This window comes from Pseudophryne corroboree, chromosome 5 (genome assembly GCF_028390025.1).
Source record: "Pseudophryne corroboree isolate aPseCor3 chromosome 5, aPseCor3.hap2, whole genome shotgun sequence".
NCBI lineage: Eukaryota > Metazoa > Chordata > Amphibia > Anura > Myobatrachidae > Pseudophryne > Pseudophryne corroboree.
In genome coordinates this window covers 696,401,059-696,422,716 of record NC_086448.1, presented here as the reverse complement: position 1 = coordinate 696,422,716, position 21,658 = coordinate 696,401,059, and positions in this window count along the sequence as shown.

The following is a 21,658-nucleotide window of genomic DNA, read 5'->3' as shown; positions in this document are numbered from 1 at the left end:
TACATCTGGCCACGATATAGGCAAAGGAGGTGGAATGCACCTGTCTCAAGCGCAGTGGAGAATGATTTCAACGTTGTGCAAGGTTCTGCAACCTTTTGATCTTGCCACACGTGAAGTCAGTTCAGACACTGCCAGCCTGAGTCAGGTCATTCCCCTCATCAGGCTTTTGCAGAAGAAGCTGGAGACATTGAAGGAGGAGCTAAGACATAGCGATTCCGCTAGGCATGTGGGACTTGTGGATGGAGCCCTTCATTCGCTTAACCAGGATTCACGGGTGGTCAATCTGTTGAAATCAGAGCACTACATTTTGGCCACCGTGCTCGATCCTAGATTTAAAACCTACGTTGGATCTCTCTTTCCGGCAGACACAAGTCTGCAGGGGTTCAAAGACCTGCTGGTGGGAAAATTATCAAGTCAAGTGGAACTTGATCGGTCAACAGCTCCTCCTTCACATTCTCCCGCAATTGGGGGTGCGAGGAAAAGGCTCAGAATTCCGAGCCCACCCGCTGGCGGTGATGCAGGGCAGTCTGGAGCGACTGCTGATGCTGACATCTGGTCCGGACTGAAGGACCTGCCAACGATTACGGACATGTTGTCTACTGGCACTGCATATGATTCTCTCTCCATTGAAAGAATGGTGGAGGATTATATGAGTGACCGCATCCAAGTAGGCACGTCAGACAGTCCGTAAGTATACTGGCAGGAAAAAGAGGCAATTTGGAGGCCCTTGCAGAAACTGGCTTTATTCTACCTAAGTTGCCCTCCCACAAGTGTGTACTCCGAAAGAGTGTTTAGTGCCGCCGCTCACCTTGTCAGCAATCGGCGTACGAGGTTACTTCCAGAAAATGTGGAGAAGATGATGTTCATTAAAATGAATTATAATCAATTCCTCCGTGGAGACATTGACCAGCAGCAATTGCCTCCACAAAGTACACAGGAAGCTGAGATGGTGGATTCCAGTGGGGACGAATTGATAATCTGTGAGGAGGGGGATGTACACGGTGATGAATCGGAGGATGATGATGAGGTGGACATCTTGCCTCTGTAGAGCCAGTTTGTGCAAGGAGAGATTAATTGCTTCTTTTTTGGTGGGGGTCCAAACCAACCCGTCATTTCAGTCACAGTCGTGTGGCAGACCCTGTCACTGAAATGATGGGTTGGTTAAAGTGTGCATGTCCTGTTTATACAACATAAGGGTGGGTGGGAGGGCCCAAGGACAATTCCATCTTGCACCTCTTTTTTCTTTAATTTTTCTTTGCGTCATGTGCTGTTTGGGGAGTGTTTTTTGGAAGGGCCATCCTGCGTGACACTGCAGTGCCACTCCTTGATGGGCCAGGTGTTTGTGTCGGCCACTAGGGTCGCTTAGCTTACTCACACAGCTACCTCATTGCGCCTCTTTTTTTTCTTCTTTGCGTCATGTGCTGTTTGGGGAGTATTTTTTGGAAGGGCCATCCTGCGTGACACTGCAGTGCCACTCCTAGATGGGCCAGGTGTTTGTGTCGGCCACTTGGGTCGCTGAGCTTAGTCACACAGCTACCTCATTGCGCCTCTTTTTTTTCTTCTTTGCGTCATGTGCTGTTTGGGGAGTGTTTTTTGGAAGGGCCATCCTGCGTGACACTGCAGTGCCACTCCTAGATGGGCCAGGTGTTTGTGTCGGCCACTTGGGTCGCTGAGCTTAGTCACACAGCTACCTCATTGCGCCTCTTTTTTTTCTTCTTTGCGTCATGTGCTGTTTGGGGAGTGTTTTTTGGAAGGGCCATCCTGCGTGACACTGCAGTGCCACTCCTAGATGGGCCAGGTGTTTGTGTCGGCCACTAGGGTCGCTTAGCTTACTCACACAGCTACCTCATTGCGCCTCTTTTTTTTCTTCTTTGCGTCATGTGCTGTTTGGGGAGTATTTTTTGGAAGAGCCATCCTGCGTGACACTGCAGTGCCACTCCTAGATGGGCCAGGTGTTTGTGTCGGCCACTTGGGTCGCTTAGCTTAGCCATCCAGCGACCTCGGTGCAAATTTTAGGACTAAAAATAATATTGTGAGGTGTGAGGTGTTCAGAATAGACTGAAAATGAGTGGAAATTATGGTTATTGAGGTTAATAATACGTTGGGATCAAAATGACCCCCAAATTCTATGATTTAAGCTGTTTTTTAGGGTTTTTTGAAAAAAACACCCGAATCCAAAACACACCCGAATCCGACAAAAAAAAATTCGGTGAGGTTTTGCCAAAACGCGTTCGAACCCAAAACACGGCCGCGGAACCGAACCCAAAACCAAAACCCGAAAAATTTCCGGTGCACATCTCTACATTCTGCCCACTTCACTAGAAAGTGGGTGGAATGTGGGAGGGGTGCCTACTTTTCTGGGGGTGCAGGGGACTACCCAAAAAAACAGAAGTCTCCCGCAAGGTCTGGGAGAGTAGGCAAGTACGACTTTAGTTTGTCAGTGATCCTATGTAACTGCGAACTAGCTAGTTTTAGTTTGCTTTATTTGGGCAAATTTAGTAAAGAATAATTTTTCTTCCACAAAATGAAATGACAAATGAACTGGAGACGTCATAAAGTACCACCAGCCTAGTTCAACTGTTTCAAAACATTTAATTTAAATTGGAATTTGAGAAAAGTATCACTGTAAGAATAAATCCTGCTATAGTCTGTGGGGGTGTTAACTGCCAAAACTATATTAAAACCACTGAACTAAAAAGTACAACCACATTATGAATAAGTATTCAAAAGCGTTAATAGTTATGGAATCACAATACTCTAAAATAAAGACATTTGAAAGAAGATCTTGGAGCTTGGTAGCTACAAAAATGTGTTTTAATAAATCAAGAAATAATTGACCTACTTGCCAATACTCCTACACCTTATCTTCTTCATGGACCGATTCCTGCTATTGATCTTGGTCTGTTTACATGATTATGTTTCATGGATTTCTTGTGTTGACATCGGGCCTTATTTTGACTGTGTCTTGAGCCGAAATATTCTGCTTTCTTCTTGATTATGAGCCATGGCTCGCTCAGCTGTGTTCCTACCTTCAGCTGAGTCCATTATCTCCACTACGTATGTTCCCAGATGTTGGAATCCTCTCATGTATCTTTGCACGGAGCACCCAACAAGAAGCCAGTACTTTATTTATTATTATTATTATTATTATTATTATTATTATTATTTATTATTATCAGTTATTTATATAGCGCTCACATATCCCGCAGCACTTTACAGAAATGATTTGCCCATTCACATCAGTCCCTGCCCCAGTGGAGCTTTCAATCTACTGTATATTCCATACCATATGTACATGCATACACATTCACACTAGGGTTAATTTTGTTGGGAGCCAATTAACCTACAGTACTAGTATATTTTTGGATTGTGGGATGAAAATGGAGTACCCAGAGGAAACCCACACAAGTACGGTGAAAATATACAAACTCCACACAACTAGTGCCGTGGTGGAAATCAAACCTATGACCCCAGTGCTGTGAGGCAGCAATGATAACCATTACACCATCTGTACTGCCCAAGTCAAAATCATGGGCAGCACAAATGCACTGGGGTCATGGGTTTGATTTCCACCACGGCACTAGCTGTGTGGAGTTTGGATATTCTCTCCATGCTTGTGTGAGTTTCATCCACAATCTGAAAATATACTGGTAGGTTAATTGACTTCCAACAAAAAATAATAATCCGAGTACGTCTGTTTGTATAGGGCAGACTAGATAGACCAAGGGGTTTTTATCTGCTGTAAAATTCTCTGTTTCTATGGGAGATTTTTATGAAAGCATTGAGAGAGATAAAGTAATCTACTCCTTTCAAAAAAGAGCTGTAACATTACTATACTAAACAAATTCTTTTTTACAGGTATGTGCGTTTAGTTTATACAAGCGCTCCTTTTTAATATTTTAAATGGTCACAATTTTTATGGAGCTGCTACACATATTCATAGCGCAGTATTGATATTACATATAAAATTACGTTTCTTTTATTTTACTGCTGCTTACATAATGTATATTTCACACCCCAGTAGAAACAATATTAGCAATATATTCATTACGGATAAACCACCACCTGAAACAAAGCCCGAAGATGAAGGCTTTTGTGCACAATTCCTGTTATTGGAAAAAGATTATGGGCAGGAAATAAAACACTGGTGGGAAGTTACTACCTTATCCAAATATCTGGAAATGAATATGATTCCTAGGGGCCTGAGGATTCAAAAGAATCCAACATTTGATCCAATAGATCCAGAATTCTTTATCAAATGGAATCGGATTTTGGACAAATGCTCCCAGGAATTAATCTCTCTAATTGTGGAGGATAGAAAAAAAATCACTTGAGAGCCTTTTTAGGGGTATATGCAATCAGCGGCGAATCGCGGCAAATTATCGCCGTTTTTTAATTCGACACAATTCGACCATCCAATTTCGGCAAGTGGTTGCCGAAATTCACCATATTCAATGGAAAACGGATTCGACAGTCCCGTGGGCGAAAAACGGCCGATTTGCCGGATTTTGCTGCGATTTTAAAAAACGGGGAAAAACTGGAAAAACCCGAAAAAAAATGGCGTGGGGTCCCCCCTCCAAAGCATAACCAGCCTCGGGCTCTTCGAGCTGGTCCTGGTTCTAAAAATCCGGGGGGGAAATTGACAGGGGATCCCCCGTATTTTTAAAACCAGCACCGGGCTCTGCGCCTGGTGCTGGTGCAAAAAATACGGGGGACAAAAAGAGTAGGGGCCCCCCGTATTTTATACACCAGCATCGGGCTCCACTAGCTGGACAGATAATGCCACAGCCGGGGGTCACTTTTATACAGTGCCCTGCGGCCGTGGCATTAAATATCCAACTAGTCACCCCTGGCCGGGGTACCCTGGGGGAGTGGGGACCCCTTCAATCAAGGGGTCCCCCCCCAGCCACCCAAGGGTCAGGGGTGAAGCCCGAGGCTGTCCCCCCCATCCAAGGGCTGCGGATGGGAGGCTGATAGCCTTGTGAAAATGTAAAGAATATTGTTTTTTCCTGTAGTACTACAAGTCCCAGCAAGCCTCCCCCGCAATTGCATATACCACTTAATAGTAAAATACAGGCACTGAAAAGAGATTCGACCCATTAAAAACGATGCCAGACTATATAAATTGAATGAAATTAACCAACGATAAAATGGAGAAACTGGAAAGCGACATCATTTTACAAAAACAAAGGAAGTTCTTCAGGGACCATCAGGAGAAGTCACACTTCTCAAACTCAGAAAGAAGAAAAAATGGGATTCCGAATATTCCTCATAAACAAACAATAAAACAATCAATTCCATACAGACGGAGATATCAGTATAGTAAAGGGGGGTACTCACGGGAGAGATGTGTGCTGAGCGATCTTAACACAGACCGCTCAGCACACATCTCTCACCCCGCTCAGCACAGCGCGATGTGCTGAGCGAGGGGGAAAGCCGACGGGGGGCCGCTCACTTCACACAACGGTGAAGTGAGCGACCCGCTAGATTGAGCCTGCATGCAGCTCAATCTAGCATCGGCGATAGCGATGCGCGGGGCCGCGCATCGCTATCGCTGGAGGGCATACATACGGCAGATCCGTGCTTAAAATCTAAGCAATCTAGCAAGATTGCTTAGATTTTAAGCACGGATCTCTCCATGTGTACCCCCCTTAATCCCGGATCACAGAGTAACAATTTACAAAAGAAAGGCATAGATGGACCACGAAAGACTAAAGAACCCCTTATTAGGGAACAACCACGAACACCAGCATTAAAGAAACAGTATCCACCATATAATCCTAGAAATTTCCATTATGAACGCAAATCCAGTATTTCAATTGAAAGGGAGTCGTATAATAAGGGAAGAGCAGAAGCACGAAAAGAGGAAAGATCAAATTATCAAGCGCTATTGAAGAATATAGAAAAACAAAAAGAGGCTGATAATTCTGCTTTGAGGCATGGAAAGAGATCATATACTGCAGAAGAAGATGAAGATACTGAGGATGATTTTTTAGGAGAACTCATGGACGACGAGCAACAACTAGAGTGGAAAAAAAAAACCTGGAAACAGAAAACAAAACGCATGGCCCTCTCGCCAGGAGAAGGGGGGTCAGGGGTGGGAAGAACAAAAAATTAAAAACCAAGGACCCACAGAGTGATGGGATTTTTAATTTAAGTCAAAAGACATTATCTATACACCAAATTTCTCTTTTAAGGAAAGGGTTAAAATTCTCACCACACTCGAATATGAACAAGTTTGATCTATTTATGGACACTCAGAAATTTGTTAGAAAATTATGTATCAAAAAATTATTTTCTGATCAAAAAGACATCCCTCAGACATCAGCTCCTCAAGACCCCTTCAGACATAGCAAGTTTAAACCGGTGTCAACCTTCAATCCATCACACATCAAAGGACCCCATATTGAAACTTTTCAGAGATTGGTAGAAAAGGATATTCAAAAACTCACAGGAGGAGAAAAGAAAAAGTATAACCTTACTAATGATGAACAAAAAGCCCTACAAGAACTGAAAGCAGACAAGTCAATTGTATTAAAACCTGCGGACAAAGGTGGAGGATTAGTTATTATGGACCAAGAAAAATATCAGGAGGAGGTCCAGAATCTGCTAAGTGATACAAGCACCTATAAAATCCTTCCAGGAGATCCTACAAAAGCATATCAGAAAGAACTTAAAGACCTATTGGAGGAAGGTTTGGAAATTGGAATTTTAACAGAAAAAGAATTTGCTTATATATTTGTTGATCATCCAAAAATTCCCACATTTTATCAACTTCCTAAACTCCACAAAAATCCTGTTAACCCTCCGGGCCGCCCCATAGTCTCAGGAATAGGTTCTTTGTCATCACAACTCTCAAAATATATTGATTCCTACTTGCAGGACTTAGTTCAAAATCAAAAGAGTTATTTAAAAGACACTCTACATGTTTTGCAGATTCTGGAGACATTAGACTGGCACGATCATTATATACTCTGCACAAGTGATGTTCGTTCGCTATACACCTGCATAGCACACGATATTGGCTGTGAAGCGAGTCGACACTTCCTTTCGAACTGTACACAATTACCTAATTCTCAGATAAACTTCATAATTGGTTGTATGCAATACATACTTAATAGAAATTATTTTTGGAATCAGGGACAATTCTACAACCAAGTCAAGGGGACCGCGATGGGATCATCTTTTGCACCGAGCTATGCAAATCTTTTCGTGGCCAAATGGGAGGAGGAAAGAATTTGGCAAGGAAATCCGTATAAGAAACATCTTATACTTTGGAAAAGATATATAGATGACCTACTGTTCGTGTGGAGTGGACCAGAAGAAACACTGACTGAATTTCTGGAATATATGAACAATAATGCTTATGGTTTAGAATTTACAACAACAGTTAGTAAAAAAATGATCATATATTTAGACCTAGAGATTTTTATTCAGGATCAGAAAATTTGCACAAGAAACCATACTAAGGAATGCAGCGGAAATAACATGTTAAGCCAGACAAGCAATCATCATGCCCATTGGCTTAAAAATATCCCCACTGGTCAATTCAGAAGGCTGAGACGAAATTGTACACATCAGGAAACATACCAGCAACAAAGCACGACCATGAAAGAAAATTTCTTGGACAAAGGGTATAAAGATGAAGTGTTACAAAATGAAATTGAACGAATTTCGTCTATGGAAAGACAAACATTACTCCAGTATAAGCAAAGAACGGATGAAAATAACTTCAGTACAGCCTTTATAACGCAATTTAACAGTCAACACCTTCAGTTTGAGCCCATTCTTAATAAACATTGGCATATTTTAAAACTAGACAAACAACTGGTCCCACATATAAAGGAAAAACCGCAAATCATATACAAAAAAGCAAGAAATTTAAAACAAAATCTGGTTAAGAGCTATTTGGATATGGATGAAGATAGACCGGTTGAAGAAAAAGGAAGTTTCCATTGTTTAAACTGCAGAGCATGCAAATTAACTGGCAATAAGTCAACAAGGCCAATTACAGAATTCACATCGACTATAACAAAAAAAGTTTATAAAATAAAAGAAAGGATCACATGTAACTCAGAAGGGTTAATTTATTTATTACAATGCCCATGTGGATATCAATATATTGGCCAGACTAAGAGAGTCAGAATTGCAGAGCATATATACAATATACAGCGGGGATTGGAAACTCATAGCGTCTCCAAACACTATAAAGATTGCCACAATAAAGACCCCAGCAGTTTAAGATTCTTGGGCATACAAAAAGTATTGAATAATTGGAGGGGGGGTAATTTATGCCTTGAACTAAGGAAAAAAGAAACAAAGTGGATATACCACATGCAGACCCTCCAGCCAGATGGTTTAAATGTAGAAATTGACGTGAATGCCTTTTTATAGTATTCTTATCCACTCACATTAGGGATTTTATTTAATGCCATATTAATTTTTTAATTAATAAATAGTACATAGAAAAATATATTTATTCATTATAACAGTCATTGACAGTCACAATCATAAACGCCATACCTATAATTTAAGTTCTAATAAAAATAGATATAATTTTATTTTTGAATCCATTGGATTTATAGGCACATGGTTGCCGCTTTTTATTAACTACATCCGTTTTTAACATTTCCTGTTTTAAAAAAGAATAATAAAGTTTTTTTATCATAAAAAGGAGAATAGGAAGTTAATCCATATCCTAGTAAAAGGGTGGATAGCCCGAAACGTGTTGGATACGGACACAGCAGGAGATTGGGAAGAACTCTGAAAAAGGTTCATAAATACTGACACTTCAAAAAGCCGTGAGCCTCACGGAGGAGTGTAAGCCGGAGCGATCAGAGAATGGGAGCCGCTAGCCGCAGCCGCTAAACTGCGCTCCCCACAGCCGTACAGGCTGTACAGCTTTCATCGTAAGCCGGAGCCATCAGAGAACGGGAGCCGCCAGCCGCAGCCGCTAATTGCGCTCCCCACAGCCGTATAGGCTGTACAGCTTTCATCACCAGCCGGAGCGGTCAGAGCATAGGAGCCGCTAGCTGAAGCCGCTAATTGGGCTCACCATAGCCGTACAGGCAGCCCAGCTACACAACCATCTAAACCCGGCATGTAAGGTAGGGAAAAACAGGGAAAGTTATTTCATTTAACCTTTAAAAATAATCAATTCTCACCTCCTGCACTTTTTCAAAAAAGAGCTGTAACATTACTATACTAAACAAATTCTTTTTTACAGGTATGTGCGTTTAGTTTATACAAGCGCTCCTTTTTAATATTTTAAATCTACTCCTGACTGTAATTTTTCAAACGGGTGGTCTTCAGTATGCTGACTGTCGGGATCCCGACGCACAGTATACCGGCGCCGGAATCCCGACAGCCGGCATACCGACAGATTTTCTCCCTCGTGGGGGTCCACGATCCCCCTGGAGGGAGAATAAATAGCGTGGCGCGCGTAGCAAGCCACCGTGCCCACAGCGTGGCGAGCCCGCAAGGGGCTCATTAGCGCTCGCCACGCAGCCCGGCCGCCGGCATACCATACTACACCCTTTCAAACATATCCTGTAAAATGAGAGTTATGCTCCTTTCACATCGCAAAACCTGCTTTTGAAATGGTTCTTTAAACGGTTCTTAAAACGGGTCTGAGCAGTTAAACCCCCTTCACATCGCATGTTGTAACCAGTATATTACCGTTTTGGTACCTTTCACACTGAACCCGTTTCACCCATACAAAACAGTGGTTGTCATTTTAAATGTTTATTTCCTGCTTCTGCCTGGTGACATCACACATGGAGACAGCATATCATCTTCTGGGGCTTGCAAATACCGTTTCAGACCCTTTCACACTGCACAATGAAACGCGTCTGAAACAGGTAGGACCCTGCTTTTTTACCGTTTCAAAATACCGGTATTTTGAAAACGGTAAATTGAAGGTGACCCTTTCACATCGCAGCTCGAACCGTTTAGGAAGCCTTAAAAATCGTCAATTTACCGGGTTCAAGCTGCGGTGTGAAAGGGGTATTACTATTAGAAGCTGATTGGTTAGTGCTCTAACTCTCTTCATGCTTTGATAAATACTCCCCAATGACTCACCTGTCTTCTTGAGCAGAGGGTGTCCTCTGGGAACAATAAAGAAGCTCACAGCCATTACAGCTACTGGGATGAAAAACGGAGCTGTCGGATAAACTGGAGAAAATTTATTTTAAGATATTCACATTATGAAAGAAACTATTAAAGTTGTACATGTCCTTGAATAGCTACTGACTGACTAAAGCTATATCTATGCAATTACCCTCACTAGCAGAACCTCAACATTAACACTGCAATGAGATGTGCAGATATCTTCATTAGTACTTTCATCTATCAATCAGATAAAGGATGCTCTGTGACTAATAAAATTACATCAAAATGAGAGCGCAGGTATTCTGTGAAAAAAGTAAACATTAATTTATTACATATAACTTAAAAAGTATATAATTAAAACCATTTAAAAAGACACCATAGTATACAGAAAAAAATATATTACTGAGCACAATATAGTGTATTTTTGTGTGCTCTGTGGACTATTTTTAATTGGTTTTAATTGTTTTTTTTAACTATATACTTTTTCAGTTATATGTAATTATATTTTCTGTATAATTAATGTTTACCTTTTGCACATAATACTTGAGCTCTCATTATTATTTAACTTTATTTGTCTTAGCTAGTAACCCAGATAACTAATTGGGAGCTGCATCTTTATGTTATGCTGGGTACACACTGGCCGATATATCGGCCGTTCTATTAAATGGCCGATATATTGAGGGTCTGTCAGGCAGTGTGAACCAATGAACGCCGTTGATCACAGACATATCATGTCGGCTCTGCAGCACAGCCGATGACCAATATATCTACCGATATATTGATGCATCGCTGTATGTGTACGGGCCAGGGCCGTAACTAGGTGTGTGCCGATGGTGCCTTGCCCACAGCGCAAATGTACTGAAGGTGCACCATCGGCAGCACCCCCCGCATGGCGATTTTTGCCAGGCAGCCACTCACTACCACTTGAAGTTCTGGCACCGCCGCCTCTTGTGTCCCGCCTCCAAAAGGAGTGCGAGCGCTGTTGTAGGCACCATCTGGCAGCACACCTTCCCCCTGTACTGCTGCCGCCGTCTCTAAGTCCTGCTGTGTCTGTGGGTGGTGTGCCGCAGCCGCCATCCCCCCACTCCGTGGCTGAGTCCCGCTGGCGGCTGTCTCCCGCTGGTAAGGGCTGCGGAGCATCGCTGCTCCCCCCAACTCTGTCCCTGAGCCCTGCTTGCGCCGGCTGTCTTCTGCTGAGGACTCCATAGCGTGGCTGCAGCTGCCGGACCCGAGGAGCGTTCTGTGGATGCTGGATCATGGCCTTCCCCCAGGTGAGTAGACACACACACACACACACACACAATCAAATCTGCCAGGACTCTGTTACTGTAATGTGTAAAAAAGGGGGACGCTGTCTGCCGTAATGTGTAAAAAGGGGACGCTGTCTGCCGTAATGTGTAAAAAGGGGATGCTGTCTGCCGTAATGTGTAAAAAGGGGACGCTGTCTGCCGTAATGTGTAAAAAGGGAGACGCTGTCTGCCGTAATGTGTAAAAAGGGAGACGCTGTCTGCCGTAATGTGTAAAAAGGGAGACGCTGTCTGCCGTAATGTGTAAAAAGGGAGACGCTGCCTGCCGTAATGTGTAAAAAGGGAGACGCTGCCTGCCGTAATGTGTAAAAAGGGAACGCTGCCTGCCATAATGTGTAAAGAGGGGACGCTGTCTGCCGTAATGTGTAAATAGGGACGCTGTCTGCCATAATGTGTAAAAAGGGGACGCTGTAAAAAGGGGATGCTGTCTGTCATAATGTGTAAAAAGAGGGACGCTGTCTGCCGTAATGTGTAAAAAGGGCATGCTGTCTGCCGTAATGTGTAAAAAGGGGACGCTGTCTGCCATAATGTGTAAAAAGGGGGACGCTGTCTGCCGTAATGTGTAAAAGGGGCTCTACCTGGTGTAGTGGTGCTTCTGTGCGTCGTAATTTGAATAATGGAGACTACTGTGCACCGGTGTATGAATTAGTATTATTTTGTGGCCACACCCCTTCCATGCGAAGCCACGACCCTAATTTTGGTGCACTGCCCATATTATACATAAGGGGGGCGCCAATGCCGTTTCCTGCACACAGCGCTAAAATGCCTAGTTACGGCACTGGTACGGGCGGTCAGCTGCATTGCTGGTAAGTTCAGCTGCCAATGCAGGGTACATACATGGATCTTCCCGCCGCTGGTATTTGCTGCATATACAATACACGCTGCACTCTTTCTATACCTTCAGTCATGATCTACATTGCTGGATCCAGGCAGGTGTATGGCTGACCTGACAGACAAATCCTGCTGCAAGTGCAGCTTCACCGGCACTCTCCTACAGCTAGAGCTGGTAAGTTATACTGCATAATGATTATCATCACTGCAGCCACTGGAGGTTTTAACAAAGTTCAGGAGGGAAACATTCTTCAAAGGAAGAGAAGTATTAGAACTCGAGGACATACACTGAAACTGGAGGGGGGGGAGGTTCAGGGGAAATTTAAGGAAAAATTACTTCACAGAAAGGGTAGTGGATAAGTGGAATAGCCTCCCATCAGAGGTGGTAGAGGCTAAGACTGCAGAGCAATTTAAACATGCTTGGGATAGGCATATGAATATTCTTTCAAAGAATTAAGGTTCAAAAAGGGTTGAGATTACCTAAAGCAGTGGTTCTCAAACTCGGTCCTCAGGACCCCACACAGTGCATGTTTTGCAGGTAACCCAGCAGGTGCACAGGTGTATTAATTACTCACTGGCACATTTTAAAAGGGCCACAGGTGGAGCTAATTATTTCACTTGTGATTCTGTGAGGAGACCTGTAAAACATGCACCGTGTGGGGTCCTGAGGACCGAGTTTGAGAACCTGTGACCTAAAGGATAAAAAAAAGGGGCAGACTAGATGGGCCAAGTGGTTCTTATCTGCCGTCAAATTCTATGTTTCTATGTTTCTATGGATTCACTCTGTATTTGGCAGTGACACCTGGACCCTCATTCATAAATGATGTGGTTGGAGTTTCTATTGCTGCTGCTTACATAGAAGCAGCAACGACAGCACTAATATGGTAATGCAGCTGGAGGCGTCACACATTATAATAATAATCATTTTATTTATATAGCGCTCTTTCTCCAACAGGACTCAAGGCGCTTTACAGACATCAAAAACAATGCACATAATACAGAAGATTTAAGTAATACAGCAGTAGAGGAGCCATCCTAGGACGCAGTATCGGATCATTTCTGATACTTTCGGCCACTGTATAATCCATGGGGACGCACAAGCTGGCCAGCGATGCTGCTACTTAGAGGACAGGAATTCTCTGTCCTCTGATGGAGATCCTGGCCTCTTTCCTCTACTGCAACGGCGCTGACATGCCTCCGTTTGGCGAAACTGAGGCTGTTGCTGTCCCCTCCCCACTTCCACACAGCATCAGACTGTCAATCACTGACAGCCTAATGCCATTCCTGCGTCCGTCGTCGCAGGACCCATTCGCTCACGCACAGAATGGGTCCTCCACATGCGCAAATACAGATACTTTGCGACGTACAAAGCTACTCTGTCCACATCTGAATGACCCTCCTGGATAACAGTGGTACAAAGCGATTGGTATCCCCTAATCATCATACAGATCAAATCAGACTTGCCAGGCCCCTTCCACAGGCCTTTTCCAAGTGTGCGGCTTATGTCCCTAATTGAAAGGGGAAGGGAGGGGGGGTGCCAATGTTCTTTCTTGCCCAGGGCACCAAAAAGTATTGTTACGGCTCTGCATACTGGACCCTATGTGTCAGATCAAACAACCACATGTGCCTCATGCAAACCAATATATCCAGTACAGAATGTTATAACTACAGAGAGTACTCAGTCTAATAAATTCACTTTTATGTAAGGTTACTCTTGTTTTAAATTAAGCAGTAATAATAGCTATAATAACTTCTTTGGAATAGACAATATAACTTGAAGGACAATTTAGCTGTCATGTGACATGACTACATTCTTGCAGTACTGCATACAATTACCACATTGATTATTTGAGCCAGAAAAAAAAAATGGAAACAGACCTCCCTGATACATGCTTCACCAAAGCACATGACTATAACCTGAAAATTATAATGTCAAGTTTCTGCAAACATACTGGCTGAATTTGGCTGGATGCTTAGGCCCCTGAACAGACAGTCTGTTCGGGGGCCTGAGGAAAGGGCGGATGCCCTGAAACAGCTGTAGCCCGAAATACATATTTTTGCATCTTTACAATGCCTCCAGTGCCGTTCTTGTTTGGATGGTATTGCTTATTTATGACTCAGGCACGGAGGGTCTAATTATTTTGATTTGAGTGCCGGCTGCTGTGGACGTGCTGCTGCACTCAGGGTCTTGTGAAGAAGTCAAACTGTATTGTTACATCACAAAGTAGAACACCAACGTTTCGGGGTGTCTAGCCCCGTTGGTGTTCTACTTTGTGATGTAACAATACAGTTTGACTTCTTCACAAGACCCTGAGTGCCGCAGCCGTTTTTTCAGTATAACTACTTCCACTGAGGGCACCGGGGCAAGCATCAATTACGAGGAGTGCCGGGCTAGTCTTTTGATATATATATATATATATATACACACACACACACATACAGCCTACTAAAACTACAGGGTGGACACTGACACCTTTCAATTAATTAAACTGCCTTACTGTATTAAATAAATGTAGTACCGACCTGGCAGAGCCCTCACTTTTAAAGCTGTTGCTCTGCTTTGCGGTGACAATGTAGAAGAGCAAGAGCTCGGTTACAGCTGTGAAGAAGCAGTGCCTGGAGTCATCCTGACTCCGCAAAGGACCATGGGAGGAGGAGCTGCTACGGCCGGGCATGCGCAGCAGCCTTCCTCCCGGTGCAGTGGCAATCTTTGTTAGGGGCAACAGACGCTAGAATGCCCAGACTGCCCCTCAGTAGCTCCATAGCCGCAGGTACACTCTCAGGCGCTACCGCTGGCGGCTCTGCTCAGATAAGAGCAGAGCCACCGGCGGGCGCTGAACATCGGGTGCCCCACTACCACCAATGATTACTGAGCCAGCCACTAGGTGAACGCAGATGCCCTAGGCAATTGCCTAGTCTGCCTATAGCTAGGGCCAGCTCTGCAGAATGCGATCAGGATATTATGCAGTTCAGGCAGAGACACAGGAGAGATACCGATGGAGCTTTCCAACCATCGGAGAGATAGGTGGGTGGAGAGAGCTGGGGGTTCCAGCTTTTTCTCCTCCCCACCTTGGTGTCTAGGTCCTGTGTTATAAAATAGTTGTCTTTCAATTAGGTGGAGCTATAAACAGTACCCAGGCATTATTACACTGCTAGTTTAAATCTAATGGGCCCTACACAGATAAAGATCCACCGCCGAGCTGCCCTACGGCGGATACGGCCGACGGGCGATCTGGCGGCGGGGGGGCAGTGACGGGGGGAGTGAAGTTTCTTCACTACCCCCGTCACCCGGCTCCATTGAAGTGCAGGCAAATATGGACAAGATCGTCCATATTGGCCTGCATGTACAGCCGACGGGGCACCAGCAATGAACGAGCGCGGGGCCGCGCATCGTTCATCCCTGGTGACTCCACACTCAAAGATATGAACGTTATCTCGTTCACCACCAACCACTATTCACCCTCGCAAATTAACACCTCAACCCTGGCACACCAAATGCACCAGATATCTGCAAAAATGCTCACGTACTGCTGAGCGACACTGGAGGAAATCACGCTCTAAGGCAGACTTCCTCCATTTCAAACTTATGCTCTCATCCTTCAGTGCTGCCCTTTCTCTTGCTAAACAGTCATACTTCAAGAACCTCATCTCCTCCCAGTCTTCCAACCCCCGGCGCCTCTTTGGAACTCTCAACTCACTCCTCTGCCCACCTCCACCTCGTCTCCCTTCCTCACTCTCTGCTCTTGACTTTGCCACTTACTTCACATCCAAAATTGACTCCATACGTCAGGACATCACATCACACCAGACCATCAGTAACCAGCTTTCTCCCATCCCTTACCAACCCTCCCCATCCCTCGCACCTACTCTGACATCTTTCTCCCATGCATCTGGAGTGGAAGTCATGGCCCTCATTCGTTCCTGTCCCCTCACCACCTCCCCACTTGACCCTATCCCCTCCCGCCTCCTCCGCTACCTCTCTCCTTCTGCTTGTTCCCATCTTTCCCACCTTCTCAATCTATCCCTCTCATCAGGCACTGTCCCCTCTGCCTTCAAGCATGCACTCATCTCTCCTATTCTTAAAAAACCTACCCTTGATCCAAACACTCTCTCCAACTACCGACCCATCTCTCTCCTCCCTTTTGCCTCCAAACTCCTTGAGCGTATTGTCTACAACCTCCTTACTTCCTTTCTTTCCTCACACTCACTGCTTGACCCATTCCAGTCTGGTTTCCGTCCTCTCCACTCCACTGAAACTGCCCTTACAAAAGTATGCAATGACCTCCATGCTGCTAAATCTAAGGGACACTACTCTATACTTATTCTACTTGATCTCTCTGCTGCTTTTGACACTGTGGACCATCCTCTCCTACTGCAAATTCTTCACTCCAGTGGTCTGCGTGACACTGCCTTCTCTTGGCTGTCCTCCTACCTTTCTGACCGTTCTTTCTCTGTCTACTCTCATGACTCCACCTCCCCCTCACTTCTACTAACTGTAGGGGTACCCCAAGGTTCTGTCCTTGGTCCTCTTCTTTTTTCTCTCTATACGTCCTCACTAGGTAAGCTCATTAGTTCTTTTGGTTTCCAATATCATCTTTATGCTGATGACACCCAAATCTATCTTTCTTCTCCAGACCTCTCCCCTGCTCTCCTCACTCGTATCTCCAACTGTCTCTCTGCTACCTCTTCCTGGATGTCCCAGCGCTTTCTTAAACTTAACATGTCTAAGACCGAGCTGATCATCTTCCCTCCCTCCCGCATAACCTCCCCTCCTACAATCTCATTATCTATTGATGGCACTACTATCTCCTCTAGCCCCCAAGTGCGCTGTCTTGGAGTAATCCTTGACTCCTCCCTCTCCTTCAAACCACACATTCAGCACCTCTCACAAACCTGCCATTTTCATCTAAAAAATATTTCCAGAATCAGACCCTTTCTGATCCAGGATGCTACTAAGACTCTTATCCACTCACTGGTCATCTCCAGACTGGACTACTGTAATCTGCTCTTGACTGGCATTCCTGACAAATACCTCTCTCCATTCCAATCTATCCTCAATGCGGCTGCCCGGCTCATCTTCCTCACCAAACGCACTACGTCCACCTCTCCTCTCTTACTAGACCTTCACTGGCTCCCCTTCCCTTTCAGTATCCATTTCAAGCTTCTCAGACTCGCTTACAAAGCCCTCACCCACTCCTCTCCCATCTACATCTCTGACCTTATCTCCCTTTACACTCCTCCCCGTCCTCCCCGTCTTTATTCCAGTGTCATCTGCTGATGTAACTATGTTTATTTACCCTGCACTTGTCCTATACTGTCATCAACTGTAAGTTGCTGTTTTCCTGTTTGATTATTTGTTTATGTACTCTCTAATTGGGCGCTGCAGAACCCTTGTGGTGCCATATAAATAAAGGATAATAATAATAATAATAATAATAATAATAATAGTTCATATCTTTGAGGAATATCGGCCAGTGTGTAGGGGCAATAACATACACCATACTTGCCTACCTGACCCTCTCCATGAGGGAAAATATGCTCTGTTCTTGGACTTTCTTATCAATTAACTAGCTCACCACAGGTGATGGCAATCATACCAGGAAAGTCCAGGAACAGAGAATTTTCTCCCTCATGGAGAGGGTCAGGTAGGCAAGTATGGTTGCACTGGGTGAGTAACTGCAGCCCTGATCTTGTTTTACTTGAAACTTTTTTTTAGCATAAAAGGGCTGCACAGCGTTTGCAACCCTGCTATGCTAAAATACACTCCCCCATAGGCGGCGTCAGGTTGATCGCACGAGCAGCAAAAAGTTGCTACGTGCGATCAACTCGGAATGACCCCCAAAGTCTCTAATGATTAACACTGCAGTGAATGCCTGATATAAGATACTCTGTAGCAATAGCCTGCTGAAATTTATAAAACACCTGACACTTATCTATAAGTAAATACAAAGTATCTTTTTGGAATAGAGCTATAGGATTACTGAAATAAATCTTTGTGTTTATAACGAGGTGGTTTTAAGGCATACTTGCCTACCTGACTTGCCTACCTGACCCTCTCCATGAGGGAGAAAATGCTCTGTTCCTGGACTTTCCTGGTAATGTATGATTGCCATCACCTGTGGTGAGCTAGTTAATTGATAAGAAAGGTGTTTCACCACAGGTGATGGCAATCATACATTACCAGGAAAGTCCAGGAACAGAGCATTTTCTCCCTCATGGAGAGGGTCAGGTAGGCAAGCATGAGTGCAACGGATCCAGCGATGAAGATCCCGGTCCTGACGTCAGACATCCGCCCTCCAAACGCCTCGACACGCCTGCGTTGGACTCACCACGACTGGAAAACGGTGAGTATCCGCCCCGGAACGCCTCCTGCCTTCTTGAGATTGCCGCTGCGATCACATTTCTCACGATCGTCGCCAGGTAACAATGCACGTGCGCAATGCGACCGCCGCACATGCGCATTTTCGACCCGTTCACACCGCAGCAAAGAACCACTGCGTGCGAATGGGTCGGAATGACCCCCTTTGTATCCAGCTGAAAGGTGTCACTTAGCAGGCATTAGTATATATTCTTTATCCGATGCTAGTAATCATGCAAATAACTGATCAGTTTCTAGTTAGACTTTTCAATGCAGACAACTAAACAGTTCTTAATCAAACTTTTCCATGCAGAGTGATTGTTAATTAAACATGGCCATGTTAGTATTATTCAACATGTAGTCATTACCAAATCCTCTCTCTGGTGAAGAAAATGTTCGTTAGCTCCCGGCTCTGGTGCTCCAACCTTTTATTGAGCCATATCCGGAGGTAAGTCGAATTCCCAGTTGAGAGACAGGGTTTGGATTGTTCCAACAGCTTTAGTTTAAGGGCGATTGAGTACAAATCCCTGTAAAATTTTAAATCTAAATACACGGAAAGGTTGATGGGAGCTACAATGGGATGTAGTTAATATCCCGGTGGTCAGAATACCGACACTGGGATCCCGACCGCCAAGAATGCTGACAGCTGCGCCAGAGCTATTCACTCTCACGGGTGTCCACGACACCTATGGAGTGGGAACAGAACTTGTGGCAAGTGCAGCAAGCACCGAGCCCGCAAGGGGCTTTCTAGCACTCGCCTCGGTGCTGGCATTCTGATGGCCGGGATCCCAGTGTCGGTATACTGACCTCCGGGTTCCCGTACGCTGTGATTCCATCCCCGACCCGCTAAAACATACTTTGGGCCTAATTCAGACCTGATCATAGCCGTGCAAAATTTTGCACGGCTACGATCAGCCACCCTGACATGCGGGGAGACGCCCAGCACAGGGCTAGTCCACCCCACATGTCTGGCCATCACCACCCCCGCACAGGTACAAAAGCATCGCACTGCGGCAATGCTTTTGTACCTGAAGAGTAGCTCCCTATCAGCGCAGCTCCTATGTTGCAGCCGCTGCGGCCTCCCCGCACGTTCAGGGCACGCCTGCGTTGCCCGGATCGCACCCCCAAAATGGCGGCCTAACGCTGCTGGCCTGCCCCCTCCCGCCCAGCGACCAACTCTGCCTGTCAATCACTGGGCTGAGATGCCAATAGCATCTCTAGCATGCACCTGGCGCACTGCGGCACCTGCGCAGTTCAAAGCTGATCGCCTGCTGTGCGAAAACGCACAGCAGCGATCAGGTCTGAATTAGCCCCTATAACTGCCATGACAATTGCAAATAAGTATGGTAGGAAATATGTCCGATCTGGTTGTCTGTCTTACAGCTTCAGATATTTCAGCATAACCGGCTCTATAAGGCTTTAATAATTGTTTCCACTTTCAAGCTATTTTGTTCCTGGACAGTTTGGGAATCCAGGAAATTTTACTGCAAAGTCTTTTTCCCCCTCCATTTCCAAAGTTTCTATTTATTTTGCAGTTATGTTATTTAACTGCTTCATGGGGGTAATTCTGAGTTGATCGCAGCAGGAATTTTGTTAGCAGTTGGGCAAAACCATGTGCACTGCAGGGGAGGCAGATATAACATGTGCAGAGAGAGTTAGTTTTGGGAGTGGTGTGTTCAATCTGCAATCTAAAATGCAGTGTAAAAATAAAGCAGCCAGTATTTACCCTGCACAGAAACAAAATAACCCACCCAAATCTAACTCTCTCTGCACATGTTATTTATGCCTCCCCTGCAGTGCACATGGTTTTGCCCAACTGCTAACAAAATTCCTGCTGCGATCAACTCAGAATTACCCCCCATGACCGGGCAAATTTGAGGTATTTAATGACAAGCCAGGCTACATTACAATTACTCTGTTATTTGGTCGCTTACTTCACTGGATCTGACATTGTTTTGGGGCCTGTTAGAGCCTTTTTTATACCATATATTAAGACTGTTTTTTAATTTTATGAGGAAAAACGGCTACAAAATAAAAAATAAAGCTCCCTGGAATTAATCCAAAAAAGTTATGAAACAGCAATAACAGTGTATCACCAAAGACACCCTGGGGTAAATTTACTAAGTTGGGAGTTTTTTTAAAAAACTGGTGATGTTACTCATAACAACAAATCAGATTCTACTTAACATTTATCTAGCTGCTTCTAGAAGATAATAGATAGAATCTGATTGGTTGCTATGGGCAGCATCACTAGTTCTACAAAAACCTCACACCTTAGTAAATTTACCCCCAGTGTATGCGAGTTTCACTCTCCTCAACAGGGGAAGGATATTGGTGCAAGTAAGACAGGAGTGAGCAGCACAGCAATCTGCAGGGTAATTATTGATATCATTAGTTCACCCCTGACCAGGGCCGGCAACAGAAATCTTGGGGCCCTGTACAGTGATATCTCTGGACCCCCCTCAGATTATATTTATATATTAAAGTGCAACGGAATTTGCTGCGCTATATAAGAAACTGTTTATAAATAAATATATATATTTCTCTATACACATATATAAATATGTATATCTCTCCTTCCTCCCCCACACAAACCACAGTCTGTCTCTTCCCAATAACTCCATGATGCGTTCCCAGCTCCCTCACCCCATCCCAAAGCCCTGTATCCCCTCACCAATCAATTTTCTCTAATGTCCTAGAGGATGCTGGGGTCCACATTAGTACCATGGGGTATAGACGGGTCCACTAGGAGCCACTTGCACTTTAAGAGTTTGAGAGTGTGGGCTGGCTCCTCCCTATATGACCCTTCTACCAGACTCAGTTTAGAAAATGTGCCCAGAGGAGCCGGTCACAGCTAGGGGAGCTCTACAGAGCTTCTCTAGTAAAAGTTTTCTTAGAGTTTATTATTTTACAGGGCGGCTGCTGGCAACAGCGTCCCTGCTTCGTGGGACTGAGGTGGGGAGTAGTGTCCGCCCTGCGGGGTCTGAGCCATTATCTCCACTGTCAGGACACTGAGCTCCTGAGGGTGCTGATCATTAGCAACTCCAGGCGA